At 46.8% G+C, this 13,672-nt stretch overlaps 1 pseudogene; it reads left to right on the plus strand.

The window, feature by feature from the left end:
• The window catches only part of LOC120394564, a 51,050-nt pseudogene that overhangs the window by 33,774 nt on the left and 3,604 nt on the right, over positions 1 to 13,672 (plus strand).

Raw genomic sequence — 13,672 nt, forward strand, 5'->3', positions numbered from 1 at the left:
AGGGGAATGAGTGAATATAATTCTGTTGGACACAATGCACAATGGCAGATTTTGTTCATCATTCTTCAGGTCTGCTTGTTATGGGGCAGCCCTGTCTGCAACCTACTCACAGTATATCCCCAGTGACTATTGCAGCTTCAGGGGGTGCAGAGTTAAGGTTGCAGGGCAGAGTTTCTGTGGACATTACCTGTGTATTTCTGGGATATCAGAGAGTTACGTAAAAGTGCATTTAGCCAGGGCCGGCTCTGGCTTTTTTGCCGCCCCAAGCAAAAAAAACAAACAAAAAAACCACACAGCGCGGCAAAGTGGGATGGGGGGAACAAAAAACGGCGTGGCTGGAACTGTAAAGCGGGGGACAACAACAACAACAAAAAAGCACCGTGCGGCCGGAGCAGTAAAGCAGGGGGAAGGGGGAGCAACAAAAACAAAAAAAATGGTGCGGCTGGAGCAGCAAAGCAGGTGAAAAAAAAAGAAAAAAAACCATGGTACAGCTAAAGCGGCAAAGCAGGGTGGGAGGAACAAAAAAAGGGCACAGCTGGAACGGCAAAGCGGGGTGGGGGGGAAACCTGCAGCACAGCAGGAGCGGTAAAGCCTGGGTGGGGGAAACAAAAAAACATAGCATGGCTGGAGCGGCAAAGCAGGAGGAAAAAAAAAAACCTGCGACGAGGCAAAGGCGTGGGGGGACACAAAACAAAAACATGGCGTGGCTCGAGCAGCAAAGTGGGGGTAGGGGGAGGGACAACGGCACGGCTGGCAAAGCAGGGGAAAAACAAAAACAAAAAACCCCACAGGGCGGCCGGAGCCAGGGTGCAGGGGGACTCCCTGTGCTGCAGAGTGCGCGCCTGGTCTAGTGGGGGGGAGGGGGCTAGACGGGGGGGGGGGGGTGGCCAGCGCTTCAGCGGGGCACTCATCCCATGGCCCCGACCACTGCGCCGCCTGCAGGAGGGCTCCGCGCTGCTCCGGTCGGCGGGGAGGGAAGGACGCGGGCTGCCCTGCCGAGTTTGCTGCAGGGCGCTCCCCTCCTCCGCCCCCTACAGGGCGGCCAGAGCAGCAAACAAACAAAAACAAAAAGCGGCCGTGCCACCCTAGGATTGGGCGAAAGCCGCCCCCTAGAATCTGCCGCCCCAAGCACCAGCTTGCTCAGCTGGTGCCTGGAGCCGGCCCTGCATTTAGCATTCTGCTATGATCAGTCAAACTTAACTACGTTAATGACGTTTTTGGGCAGTGAATTTCCCTTGTCTTTTGAGGAAGTGCTGGTAGGGAGAATGGCATGATTGTGGGGCACCTGCATGTGTGGGGGGCCTCAAGGAGGCTTCCTAGGAACACCTCAGTGCCACTCAGCTACCAGCTTTGGTCTCTTCCTGCTCTCTTCATGCCACCAGTAGGGTTGGTGGGGCCATTGTGAGGAAGGAAGTTGGTACCGATGGGCTGTGAGGAGCACGTCTACTGGCTGGAGGCAGCAAGGGAATGAAGGGGAGTCCCTGCCTCCCTACTTCACTTTGCAGGCTATCCCACGGGGAAGAGGCCCTGCAGCACAGGAAGATTCTTAACCTAGACTAGGAATGCTACTGCCCCACTATAATGCTCTGTCTTTAAAACCAGATACTAGGCCACAGGGATGGAGATTAGTAAATGTTGTACCTATATTTACAGACAATATGGAGCAGAGGAATACACACAGGGCCAGGAGCCATGAATTCCTGCCGTCTGTGCCCCGTTCTCCCAGTGACTGGCCTTAACAACACTTTGCACTTAGGTGGCACTTAATAAACCTAATTTAGTGCAATCCCCTCACCACTCCTTTGAGGTTGGTCAGTGTTATTGCCCTCATTCTAGTAGTAGGAGAAGGTGAGGGGCAGAGATTTTAATTGTGTTTTCCAAGATGTCACATTCTGTGGTCCAGACCCAGATTTCTTTCATAGGTAGCAGTTTAATAATGGGTTAAGCATGGAGGTTAACTACAAACTTCCCATAGTTCAATAGTCCAAGGAATACCCTCTCGTCATAGGTGTTTTTGATTGTGGAGCCTGCAAATTTGCAGTGAAATGGTCATCATAGAGTTAACCGAGTTATCCAGAGTACTAGACAATGGAGCCATACTCCAGCCTTCCCTCACTTCCTGTTTTGGGAGGGAAAGTTTCCCCCAACACTTAGTTTGGTGAGATGCAATTGAATAAAGTAGTAGATTCCCCAACCTGCAGTTCTGTGACTAAAATGTTATTCTTGTAAGGCTGAATGGTCCCTTTACAAAAACAGCAGCATGCAGTTTATCTGAGGGTTAACTTGGACCCTGAGATCATGTGTCCTAGTTAAGAAACTTATTAAAAGGAGCACTTGCTTGGATGCACTGTGAATCCCTTAGTTTCACAAGCACTGTAAACCCCACCTTTAGCCTTTTGTAAGTGGGTCTGATACAGGGGGGAGAGGAAGGTAATTTCTCTCCTAATCCTAGAAAGTCCCCCTGGGAGTAAGGAATCCAGTTGTGTTAAACAGATGAGCGGGGGTGGTGGTGGTGGTAGGCTTTCATCTGCAGTATAGGTAGCTGGGAGTCTGGCTGGGAGAAAAATAATGTAACTTGTCATCCAATTTGGAAGGGTTTTGGCTTCCACGGACATGACTGATTAGTTTTTAGGCACTGAGGAATGTTTTGGGGAAGGCAGGGTGTTACCCAGGGTCAGGGGCGGCGCCAGGGTTTTTGGCGCCCTAGGCGCAAGGCCGGCTCTACCCATTTCCCCGCTGGTCCCGCGGCTCCAGTGGACCTCCCGCAGGGGTCCCTGCGGAGGATCCACTGGTCCCGCAGCTCCGGTGGACCTGCCGCAGGCGTGCCTGCGGATACTCCACTGGAGCCGCGGGACCAGCGGACCCTCCGCAGGCACGCCTGCGGGAAGTCCACCAGAGCCGCCTGCCGCCCTCCCAGCAAAATGCCACCCCCGCCAAATCCTGGCGCCCTAGGCGACTGCCTAGGTCGCCTAAATGGAAGTGCCGGCCCTGCCTAGGGTTTTCAGAACCCACAGCAGTGGTAACATAACTATTTCACTCCCAGCGGTGCCAGGAATAAATCAATGGGAGCACAGCAAATCCGTCTGATAAAAGATTAATGCAAGTAAACATGCTCTATATCTAAAACAGCAGTTTATTAGATTTAAGCAAACACAGACATAAGCAATAGGTTTAGAACATCCCAGATATTTACCTGACATCTGGAGCGGTATTGAGTTATTAACAGCAGGTTCACAGTGGCCAGTTACTCACTCATCGGGGAGAAAAGGTGTCAGGAAAAAATGTCTCTCAAGGTGGCTTCAGAGGACTGCTCTAAAATACACTATATTACCTAGTCTTTTATAACTAACTTCCACAAAACACATAGGTCATAACCACCTCTACAAAATCATCACTTTTCCTAACTTTCAATAAACGTCTAATATCAGAGGCGCTCAGGCTCAAGGTGTTTCATCCCCTTCTTTCAGTCTCAGTTATTTACTTTTCTCTCCCCTCCTCCCATTTTGCTTAGCAGAAACTGCCAGCTAGTTTTGATCTTGCCTTCAAAAGCCCTGCTTTCAGATTAACCCTATACTATGTGGTGTTCTATTTTATTAACTCACGATGGCTGAATGGACATAGTATGGTTGCAGTTGGCTAGATCAAATTCTGGGGTACACCCCCCCCTCAAATCCAGGGTAACAAGGGGAGCTTACATAGCAGCTTTAGATTTCATTTGCTTACGCAGAAAGGAACCAGAGTACCAGCACTGGGAAAGGGTTTGAACTGTTCCTCAGTGCCTATTGTTAGGATTTTCCATCCCATTACAAATACCCCTGCAGTCTGCTGCCCTCCCTTCAGTTCATCAATGTTCCCTTGTGGAGCTGGGGATGACTGACAGAGCTAGGGGCACGTGGATGGAATCCACACAGACCATCCTACAGCTTCCTGCTAGAGCTCTGTGACTGCTCTCTTCTGAATGAACAAGTATGGTTCCCTTTTGAGGCAGACACTAACATCAATGAGAGAATCACAGCGAACAGGGAGGAATCAAGTAATAAACTTTTCTCTCCCATATGTTTTTGTCTCTGTAGGTTGAGGATTTGCAGTCTCACAGCTGCTTGTTGTGGGAATCTCTCTTCTGTTCTCAGCACCAGCCAGACCCTGATAGAGGTGGAACTGTGGGGGAATGAACTGGGAGATTCCGGAATGCAGCTGCTGTGTGAGGGACTGAAACATCCAGACTGCAAACTGCAGAAGTTAGGGTGAGTTACAGATGAGTCACTTTAATCTGTATTTGTTAACACAGAGTCACAATTAAGCTCTTTTCACAAGAATCACAGTGTTTCTGTCCATCCCCCAACCCAAGAACTGGCCCTCATTCTTCTCCCACTGCTGTGCTGATAGTTTGCATTTTCTTGTTAAAAAGTAAGATAATACGTCTCACAGTACGTTCTAAATGCAACACGTTTGCATGTTAGAATCTCAAGTTTTTATTCAGTAAGCGAGATTGAGAACACAGGTCTAGGATCCTTTCCCAATTTAATTAAAGGAACCCTCATTCACTCAACTAATTTACCACCATTATCACAATTAATCCTGAGACAAGCAGAGAAAAAGGCAGAGTGAAAGGACACAAAGGAAAGTACTGTTTACCATCGCAGAAATACAGCCAGTTGTTTTTAAATCTACAGGTAGAAGTGAATGTTGTAAGGTATCTAAGCCACTGGGGGAAAGGAAAACTGTTTGAAAAAGCCATAAGAAGTTGGATCACACAATGACTTTCATGCACTGTACATGTGTTATAGTTTAATGTAGGTACTCAGCTTATTTTACTCACAAACCATTAATGAAAACACAGTTACAAGATCCTTTCACAATTTGGTTAGAATAACCATCCTTCATTCAAATCCTTTACCTCCATTACAAGAACTAACCCTACAACAAACACTAGCTGTCACAGTTCAAGGCTTGCTGCATCTTTGACCCCTCTGTCTCTCTGAGTGCACCCTTCCCAGTAAGAGGCCCGGCACATTCATTTCTCTCAGAATGGAACATTGTTGATTCCTCCACTTTTAGACTGGGGGTCAAGGTTGCAGCACCCCTGTTTACCATCCATTATTACTTAGTAGATTTACTGTGTTCGACATCTGTTAGATTTCCCTTCAGGAGCTGTGGCCAGTGAGAACACAGTGACTTGTTCAAAACAAAATATTAGTTATTATATTAATATATATTCATCAGGTCTAGTTATTACTTAGTCCCACCTTGAGTGCTGGGGACTGGACTAGATGACCTATTGAGGTCCCTTCCAGTCCTACACTTGTATGATTCTATGAATATTATAACAGCGTGCCAGCTCCGTTGTAGTTAAGAGTGAGATCGCCTGTCTATTTAAAGGTCTAAGTGCTCTAAATGCCACATGATTATTTGCATTCCCTTGAAATGTGGTGTGCTTCATGGGGACATGGAGCTAGGTTACTGATCCAAATCTGGAGTCATTTGAGTAAGGGGTTGAGTAAGGGGCCCCACAGGAAAAAAAAAGTGTTCATAAAACTGAAGAATTCTGCAAACTTTTTTGTGTGCAGTTCTAGGGATCAAACCGTGGCTCTGATCATGGCCACATGATCTGAATAGTTTGACCCATACCCTAGCTAGTGCATACACCACTCATTGCCTCTTTGGAGGAGCAGAATGAAAATACTATTTAAGAAAGAGTTTAGTTCTCTAGCTAGTGACATTCCAAATATTATCATGTCAAATTGATTACACTGTGCGTGTGCAGACACAGAGCCGAAGAGGCATTTTAGGGAGGTACTATACACAGGACCTGAATAGCTTAAAGGCCTCTATTATGGCCATTGAAGTGGAGAAACACCCAGGTGTTATAAGTTCAAATTCACCCTTGGGCAGAAGTAGGAAGTGGCTTCAATCTGTCTCTGTCAAAGGGTGAGTTGTTTTTTTTAATTTTGAGGAAATGTAATCTGAGTACAGCAGAAAATTCCAAGTGCTCAAACTCTTTTTGAAAAAGAAAAAAATCACAGCTGCAAATGCTTGTTGGGACCAGGGAGTGGAGGAGTGGGGTGAATAGGGAGAGAGAGTTTGGGGGCTGCAGCAAGTGGAAGGAGGATTATGAGGAGGGAGATAAATGTGGATGGGTGGGAGGGGAAGGGATTAGACTGGGAGTGGGACAGGAGAGGTAGAATGGGACACTGGGAGGTGACATGTCAGGGGAAGTGGGAAGGGTTAGGAGTGGGGAACATCTGTCAGCCCCACATCCTTATCTCCCTTATAAGCTGGGATGGGATCTGGAGGGCCCCAACCCTTCTGAGGGTGTCTGAGACTCTCTCTCTGCCCCCCTACAACACAGACTATGGGGCATAAAGTAATAGTCATTTTCCTCTCTATATATGTGTCTCCTTCAGGTTGTCAGATTGTGATCTCACAGCTGTTTGTTGTGGCGATCTCTCCTCTGCTCTTAGAATCAACCAGACTCTGACAGAGCTGGACCTGGGAGAAAACAAACTGGGAGATTCCGGAGTGCAGCTGCTGTGTGAGGGACTGAAATATCTAAACTGCAAACTGCAGAAACTAGGGTAAGTAACAGCTGGTTTCCTTTAGTCTGTGCCTGTTAACATTGTAATATTGTGGTTTCTGCTTGTTCTCCTGGGATTCACTGCTGCGAATGCAGCAACAGTCTTTGAAAAGCACCTATTGTCTTCCCAAAGAGTGGGAAAAGGACCCACTACTGTGCAGATTTGTCAAATTTTGCTAGATAAAAGTTGGGTCACACAGTTATTTTTAACACACTGTAAATGTAGTATATTTTAATGGAGGTACTTGGGTTATTTTACTCATTTAATGTGAATGAGAATCAATGATAGATGTGCAGTTTGATTAGAACCACTAGTCACCATCTCAAGAATTAATCACACTCTTTAGCAGATAAAAATCCCAGAGTATTAAATTAAGTGCCATTTAAATCCAGCACAGACACCTGGCTCAGTGTCTAAAGCCACAACTCCAACAGAATGTTGCTAAGTCTCTGGGCTGCAAGCCCGTCTCCTTTACCAACAGAGAATGGGAAGGAAAAGAAACAAAATGAGAGGAGGGAAGATGAGAGATGGATACAGGTGAATGAAAGTGAGTTCTATGGAATTTTGGGGGGCTGGTGATATGTTTCCAAAACATCCAGCTGTTTACACTGTCTTAGATACCTCACCCAGATTTGGGTTCTGTGAGACAATAATAGGTTCCCTTCAGACACACATCAAGGTGAGGGTCCGCAGTTATTTGTACTGGAACCTCTTAGCTTTGCAGATTAAACACAGTTAGGATTGAATTTTTTCCCAAAGTCTGTTCTTTGGTGCTTGACAGTAAGATAACATGGTTGCCCTGGCCCTTTCCTTAGAACATCAGCATCGGCAGCACTGGTTCCAGCTCTCCCAAACAGGCCAGGAAGAAAAGAACCAGAACCAGCTATAAAAATAAATAAATGAGCAGATATAATGTTAATGTTTACCACCCGAAGGTCTTGACTTCCTCACCTGCTCTCAGAGGGAGCTTCAGGCCAAACCTGCATCACCACCACAGCTGAGAAACTCAGGCCCTTCAAGGAATCTGTTACTGAGAGCTTGGTAGGGGAGCAGCATAAGAAGCATGTGTAGTAGAACCTTGGTCGGAGCACTGAGAGATACAGTCCTGCTGCTACCATGGAGATATTTCTCACATAAAACCAGGAAATAACTAATCACTGACCTGGGTTCAGACTGGTATCTTTGGAGCAGGAGGTGAAGGAAAAGGCTCTTACACTGCACTACTGCTTCCCAACCCCCACCATTTATTGAAGCCATGGATAAAAAAAAATTCCCCAAGTGTCATCAAAACAGGAGTGAAAATGACAAAGTTGGTGGGTCCTGGATGAAACACAAAAATGGTATTGCAGTACTCCGGGTAGGAAAGCTCCAGAGCTTGTGTGGCGCTGCTGCCCTCAGGTTTACACTCAGAATTCCTTAGACTAATTTTAGACTCTTCTAGACCCATTTTCACCTAATCCTCAGTTGTATAAGGGAGTCTGAGCTTATCTGTTAAAGCAAAGGAGTCAGAAGAAGCTGTAAGAATGTGTCTGTTCAGATAAGGGAGGGCTACTTTGATTTACACTGTTTACTCTTCTGTAAAGAATGGGGCATAAATAAATAGTAATTTCCCTCTCTGTATGTTTCTGTCTTCTGCAGGTTGTCTGACTGTGATCTCACAGCTGCCTGCTGTGGGGCTCTCTCCTCCGTTCTCAGCACCAGCCAGACTCTGACAGATCTGAACCTGTGGAAAAACAAGCTGGGAGATTCAGGAGTGCAGCTGCTGTGTGAGGGACTGAAACATCCACACTGCAAACTGCAGAAAATACAGTAAGAGCTGATTTCGTTTAGACTGAGCCTGTTAACGTTATACTATTGTGTTTTCAGCTCTTCCTCCTGAGATCACAGTATCAGTGTGAATGCACCAACAACCTTTGAAAAGCACCATGGCCCAGATTTTTAAAGGTATTTCGGCATTGCGGCACTCAGTGTTGTAATGTCTAATTGACTGTCAGTGGGATTTAGGCTCTGAAGATGAAACGTCTAAATACCTTTAAAAATCTGGGTCCTACCATCTTCCAAAGGAGTGGGAAAGAAAACCCCCTGCCATGTAAATGGATCATATTATACTAGATAAGAAGTTAGATCACACAGTGGCTCTTCAGATACTGGAAATGCAGTACAAGTTAGTGTAAAAACTCAGGTTATTTTACTCACTAAGTGTGAAGGAGAACACAGTTATAGCTGACTTTCCTAATTCGATTAAAATAACCCTCTTCCATTCAAATCCTTTACCACCATCACAAGAGCTAATCCTGGGAAATACCTAACACAGAGACAAAGAAACAGAAAGAGGGAGGAAAAAAAGGAAAGGGCAAAAAGAGAGTGATTCAGCCAGGAACTACCTCTAGGGGCAGATATCTGTTGGTAAGTACTTCGTGCTTCACCCCTCTATTCCTCAGCCTGCCCGTCACTCCAGGCAGCAGCTCTCACAGGTGTTGGCAGCACTGGCAGGTCCAGTTAGCTCTGCAGGTCTAGTTGGCTGGTCAGGAACAATCCCAGGCAGCTGTAAATGATTGTGAAGCTCTTTAGTTGATAAAACCCCTAGAGTATGAGGTTAGGTGCTATTTCAGTCCAGCACAGACAGCTGGCTCAGGGTTTAAATCCACCACTCTGAGAGAATGGGCTGCAGCCTGGCTTCCTCATCAATGGAGAATGGAAAGGAAAAGAAACAAAGTGAGAGGAGGGAAGATGAGATGGATGTGAGTGAATGGAAGTGAGTTCTGTGGTATTTTGGGCTAGTTTAACAAGGTGGCTTTCCCCTTAAGGGCTAGAGACCTGGGCCAGCCAAGCCTAGTTAGGCACACCTGAGCAGAGGTCACCTGATTCCCTCATAAAGGTCAGCAGGGAGCCGTAAGTAGGGGTGGGGGAATATCTCTTCTCGAGCAATCAGTAATAGGGTCCCATACAGGCAGCTTTTCAGTTGTTTGGAGTTTAGCACTTTACCATTGTAGACTAGGAAATCACTTGTTCCTGAATTGTTATAAAAGTTTTTTCTTTGGTGCTTGACACAAACATGGCGGCCATGTCCCTTCCTTTAGAATTGCAGCATCCCCAGCCCTGGAGACTGGCTTCCACTAACTCAAACATGCTGGGAAGAAACAAATAATGTTGTTCTCCAGAAACTGCTGTAAAAAGCAAATAAAATACATTTTGATGTTTCCCCCAGAGAGATACAATCCCACTACTGCCATGGAGGTATTTTTCACACAGAGGATATTACAATAGTCCAGCTAGGAAAGCCTTAGGGCCTGTGCTGCTCTCAATCAGTCGCTCACACTCAGAATGCCCTAGACTAAGGTCCTGTCTGCAATACAGAATTAAGTTGACCTAACTTATGTCTGCATACAACTGCCACAGTGATTATACCGCTTGTGTGTGTCTGCACTTTGCTCTGTGTGTCAGCCATGCGCGTTCTCACCAGGAGTGCTTGTATCGATTGTACTATCGGTGTGGGGCATTGTGGGAAGGCTCCTGAAAGCCAGGAACAGATGACATAAGTAAGGCAGCGTCTACACTGACATTGCATTGACCTAGCTAATCTTGACTCTACACTGCTCATGGAGGAGGAGTTATTAAGTCAGTGTAACTGGGCAGTTACATCAGTGGGGGCAAAATTTAAGTGTAGACACTTCCATAGTTAGGTTGACCTAAGCTGCCTTTCATCGACCTGACTGTAGTGTAGACCAGACCTAATTTAGACTCCTCAGCACCTATTTACACCTAGTGCCCAATTGTGTAAGGGAGTCTGAGCTGATCGCTTAAAACCAAGGAGCCAGAAGAAGGTGCAAAAATGTGTAAGCTCAGGTAAGGGGAGGGCTAATTTGACTTACACCATTTTACTTTTTGTAAGCTAATGGAACATAAACAAATGATCATTTCCCTCTCTGTATGTCTGTCTCCTGAAGGTTGTCCGATTGTGCTCTCACGGCTGCTTGTTGTGGGCATCTCTCCTCTGCCCTCGGCATCAGCCAGAGCCTGACAGAGCTGATCCTGTGGAAGATCAGCCTGGGGGATTCCGGAGGGCAGCTGCTGTGTGAGGGACTGAAACATCCAAATTGCAAACTGGAGAAACTATCGTAAGTAACAGCTGGTTCCCTTTAGTCTGTGCCTGTTAACACGGTGGTGTTGTGTGTTGCTCTCTTTACCAGGATCACAATATCCTACAGTGCATGGAACCCACTCACGGAGCAGCCCCACACTGCTCTTGAGGAAAAGACAGAGACCCACTCGTGTTCATTGGTTTTATTTTACTAATTAACAATCAAATAAACCCTCAATCCTTGGGCCGTATTCATCAGGGCAAAGCAGCTGGGGGGCAGCTGCCCTCAAGGGGTAGCCAAGGATCTCCCTGGCACAGGGTAATTCTTAGGTAGTGTTAACCATGTGTGGCCAACTCTACACCACCCCTCTCCCCATCCCCCTGCCTCAGCACAGTGTGTATGGAGGGTCATGGAGACGTATGTTGGGGCAGGAGGGGGCGGGGCAGAGTTCATGGTGCTGTGTCAGATCCTAGGTGGCACAGCCACTGGGGTAACACAGAAATCTGAGGTTCCTCTAAGGCCAGGTTGACACTTAAAATGCTGCAGGAGCACCGCTGTCGCACTTCAGTGGAGACACTATCTACGCTGACAGGAGGGTTTCTCCCATCAACGTAGGGAGAGGAAGTTGCTATGTCGACGAGAGAAGGTGAGGGTCATAGTGGATCACAAGCTAAATATGAGTCAATAATGTAACACTGTTGCAGGAAAAGCAAACATCATTCTGGGATGTATTAGCAGGAATGTTGTAAGCAAGACACAAGAAGTAGTTCTCCCGCTCTACTTTACCTCACCTGGAGTATTGTGTCCAGTTCTGGGAGCCACATATCAGGGAAGATGTGGACAAATTGGAGAAAGTCCAGAGAAGAGCAACAAAAATGATGAAAGGTCTAAAAATCATGACCTATGGGGGAAGATTGAAAAAACTGGGTTTGTTTAGCCTGGAGAAGAAAAGACTGAGAGGGGACATGATAGCAGTTTTCAAGTACATAAAGGTTGTTACAAGGAGAAGAGAGAAAAAATATTCTCCTTAACCTCTGCAGATAGGACAAGAAGCAATGGGCTTAAATTGCAGCAAGAGAGGTTTAGATTTGGACATTAGAAAACACTTCCTAACTGCCAGGGTGGTTAACCACTGGAATAAATTGCCTAGGGAGGCTGTGGAATCTCCATCATTGGAGATTTTTAAGAGCAGCTTAGACAAACACCTGTCAGGGATGGTCTAGATAATAGTCCTGCCTTGAGGGCAGGGGACTGAACTAGCTGACCTATTGAGGTCCCTTCCAGTCCTATGATTCTGTATCCGACCCAGGATCAGGAGAGTGGAAAGGTGACTTAGAGCCGGTTTCCTCATCCACAAGTCTAGTCAGTTGTGTTGAGGGTGAACATGGTGCAGCTGAGGACACAGTCCAGTGGCTTTTAGCAAACCCTAAATGCAGCATATTTTGATGTTAGAAACCCAGTAACAACATTCTCCCCTCCCCCAGCCTGGAGCCATCTCTCCAGCTTTCCCAAAAGGGCTGGGAAGAGAAGAAAATTAAACACGTATCTGTTCTCCCTTAGCTGTAAACAACGCATAGGAATAAATAACATCAGTATTAATGTCTTACCACAAAGGGGCTGGGATCCCCTCTGCTCCTCACCTGGCATTTCAGGCTAAACCTGCAGTGTCACCCAGCTACTGATAACACAGCTCAGCCAGCAAGTGTCACTGAGAGCTGGCTGTGGGGTGCCCTTCCGGCCCATCCTTCTCATGGCAGATAATTCAGGGCTGGTCGGTGGCCCCACTGGCCAGAGATCAGCCCTGTCATCTCTGATCTCCTCATGGTCCCTCTGCATTTTCTTCCTATCACCCAGCCTTAGCAATTGCCTCTTGCCTCCTGCTTGCAGGCTGCTCCCAGCCCCTGCCAGCCACAGCCCGCTTCCCTGATCAGCTCTCACCTTCCCACCTGCCTCTTTGTCCTGGCTCTCAGGATGCTGCTACTCAGCCTTCTCCCCTTGCTGCCTGCAGCCTGCTGCTCACCCTCACCCACACTGGCCAGCACTATCAGTCTGATCCCCTCTGTGCCCACGATGTCACTTCTCTTTCCTTGTCATTCGGGGTTCCTTCCTCTCTCAGGTTAACCTGGGGCCCAGTCATAGATTCATAGAAGATTAGGGTTAGAAGCGACCTCAGGAGGTCATCCAGTCCAACTCCCTGCTCAAAGCAGGACCAACCCCAAAGCTGTCCTTTCCTTTCATCCCATTCTAGGTGGTGGAGTGCCCAGAACAGAACCAGCAGTTTGTTATAGGATATTGTTAGGACTCCCAATTGATTAGAAATAGTATACTTTTCCCTTCAGTATACTTTTCCCTTCAACTATGCTGATCATTCCTTAGGGAAATACACACTATCTTCTGGGGAAATTCTGCACCAAAAAATTAAAAATTCTGCAAAATTCTGCATATCCTGTCAAAATAACACCATACAATCATGCCAGTAACAATTATTTTAATTTATTTCAAAATACCTGTCAGCAAGTATCTCTGTAACAAACAGACTCCCCCCAAAAAAGATTCTGGCATATTTATTTATTTATTTATTTATTACAAATAGATTCCTTACCAGGCAAATTAATACAGAACTTTGTGTAATTCATTTAAATGACAATACAGAACTGTATTTACTGCAACTGCCAGAAGCAGTGCAAAGGTTTGGGGGAGCCAGGGGTAATGGAGGAGCTGAGGGAGAGGGAAGGAACCTAGGAGTGAACCTGGCAGGTGTTGGGTGTGGATGGGAGGTTTTTCTTTGGGGTGGGTTAGGGGAATTGTTCGGGTGTTGAGAAGTCTCCCCCATACAGACCCTGGCTGACCCCAAGCCTTTCCCATTCAGTCAGGCACATCTGCCCCTATCCTCACACCCTTCATCCTCATGGGTCCCTGCAGCCCCCTCCCCTGTCCCCAGGCTCAGCGCTGTCACCCCACTAGATCCTGAGCCCGTGCTCTAGTCTGTCCCTCCACCACACTAGCCATTCTGAA

The sequence above is a fragment of the Mauremys reevesii genome, unplaced genomic scaffold, assembly GCF_016161935.1.
Source record: "Mauremys reevesii isolate NIE-2019 unplaced genomic scaffold, ASM1616193v1 Contig66, whole genome shotgun sequence".
Lineage (NCBI taxonomy): Eukaryota > Metazoa > Chordata > Testudines > Geoemydidae > Mauremys > Mauremys reevesii.